General features: G+C 36.7%; 1 pseudogene; it reads left to right on the plus strand.

Moving 5' to 3' along the window:
• The first annotated feature begins 996 nt into the window (after positions 1 to 996).
• LOC114890452 lies at positions 997 to 1,867 on the plus strand (annotated as a pseudogene).
• Positions 1,868 to 2,551: the final 684 nt, after the last annotated feature.

A 2,551-nucleotide genomic window follows, 5' to 3' on the forward strand; every position in this document is an offset into this window, starting at 1 on the left:
AATGTTGTGTTCATTTCTGGTGCACAGCAAAGTGTTTCACGTGTGTGTGTGTGTATATATGTGTGTGTGTGTGTGTGTATGTATACATATATATATTCTTTTTCAGATTCTTTCCCATTATAGGTTATTACAAGATATTGAATATAGTTCCCTGTGCTATACAGTAGGACCTTGTCGTTTATTTAATATATACTAGTTTGTATCTGCTAATCCCAAGGTCCTGATTTATCCCTTCCTCCCCTCCTGTTTGGTAACCATAAGTTTATTTTCTGTGTCTGTGAGTGTTTCTGTTTTGTAAATAAGTCCATTTGTATCATTTTTTAGATTCCACATATAAGTGATACCATATATTTGTCTTTCTTTGTCTGACTTACTTCACTTAGTATGGTAATCTCTGGGTCCATCCATGTTCCTGAAAATGGCAGTATTTCATTCTTTTTTATGGCTGAATAATACTCCATAGTATATATAAACCATATCTTCTTTATCCATTCATCTGTGGATGGACACTTAGGTTGCTTCCATGTCCTGACTATTGTAGATAGTGCTGCCGTGAACGTTGGGGTGCATGTATCTTTTCGAATTAGAATTTTCTCTGGATATATACCCAAGAGTGGGTTTGTTGGATCATATGGTAACTCTAGTTTTTTAAGGAACCTCCATACTGTTTTCCATAGTGGTTGCACCAAATTCTTTTAATTTTTTACTTGGAAATAAACATTTTATTACAAGGAGTACTACTAAAGCAATACAGCAATAAAAAGTAAAAATGAAAGTTCCCTCCCTCCCTATTCCTGTTCCTGATGGGAACTCGGTATGTATCCTCAGTCTTTTCTATGCATGTATTAATACATATGATTTTTAAAATTTTTAACAAAAAATGATTTTGCAAAACAATGCATGGAAATTTGATATTTTCTTATCCTTCCACACATGATGATTTCATACCATCATTTCTGAATTATGGCTGTCAAAAGGCATAATCTGCCTTTTGGCTCTCAGAGCAGCACCATGGCGGTCGGAAAGAACAAGCGCCTTACGAAAGGTGGTAAAAAGGGAGCCAAGAAGAAAGTGGTTGACCCATTTTCTAAGAAAGATTGGTATGATGTGAAAGCACCAGCTATGTTCAATATAAGAAATATTGGGAAAACACTAGTCACGAGAACTCAAGGAACCAAAATCCTATCTGATGGCCTCAAGGGTCGTGTGTTTGAAGTGAGCCTTGCTGATCTGCAGAATGATGAAGTTGCATTTAGAAAATTCAAGCTTATTACTGAGGATGTTCAGGGCAAAAACTGCCTGACTAATTTCCATGGCATGGATCTTACCCGTGACAAAATGTGCTCCATGGTCAAAAAATGGCAGACCATGACCGAAGCTCACGTTGATGTCAAGACTACCAATGGTTATTTGCTTCGTCTCTTCTGTGTGGGTTTTACTAAAAAACGCAACAATCAGATTCGGAAGACCTCTTATGCCCAGCACCAGCAGGTCCGCCAGATCCGCAAGAAGATGATGGAAATCATGACCCGAGAGGTGCAGACAAATGACTTGAAAGAGGTGGTCAATAAATTGATTCCAGACAGCATTGGAAAAGACATAGAAAAGGCCTGCCAATCTATTTATCCACTCCATGATGTCTTTGTTAGAAAAGTAAAAATGCTGAAGAAGCCCAAGTTTGAATTGGGAAAACTCATGGAGCTACATGGTGAAGGTAGTAGTTCTGGAAAAGCTACTGGGGACGAGACAGGTGCTAAAGTTGAACGAGCTGATGGATATGAGCCACCAGTCCAGGAATCTGTTTAAAAATCAGACTTTTAATGGTGACAAAAGACCTCATTTGTGATTAAAAAAAAAAAAAAAAAAAGGCATAATCTCGGTGTAACCATGAGGGAACACCCATGACAGCTGAGGGTGTTCTATAAAATGACTGGCCTGTACTTTTTAAGAATGTCATTATCATGAAAGACAGAGGCTGACCAGCTGTTTCAGATTAAAGGAGACTAAAGAGACATGACAGTAAGTGTAATGCATGATCCTGCATTGGATCCTGGCCCAAGGAGGATGGGGGTAAAATTACTCTAAAAGACTTTATCAGGATCTTTGAATAAGGTTTATAGATTAGATAATGACAGTATATCACTTGTAAACTTCCTGATTTTCATCATTGTATTATAGCTATGTAACATAATTCCTTGTTCTTAGAAGTTATACACTGACATATTTAGAGCTAAAGAGACATGATGTCTACAGTTTACTTATTCAATGAATCAGAAAAAAATGTATAAATATATAAAAAGTATGATAAAGCAAATGTGGCATAATGTTAGCAGATGGGGAATTTTGCAACTTTTCTTTAAGATTAAAATGATTTCAAAAGAAAAAGAAAATGGGAGGGCACACATAGTGGCCTGGAGCACCAGAAAATTTTCTAGAAAGCACAAGCATATTTCTGTCGTTTGGAGTTATTTAAGGGTAAACTTCTATTATAATACAGAAAACACCATAGAGAGTTGCTTAATTACATTAGCTACTAGTCCATGGCTTTCAG

This window comes from Monodon monoceros, unplaced genomic scaffold (genome assembly GCF_005190385.1).
Source record: "Monodon monoceros isolate NGI ecotype Baffin Bay Population unplaced genomic scaffold, NGI_Narwhal_1 Contig572_ctg1, whole genome shotgun sequence".
Lineage (NCBI taxonomy): Eukaryota > Metazoa > Chordata > Mammalia > Artiodactyla > Monodontidae > Monodon > Monodon monoceros.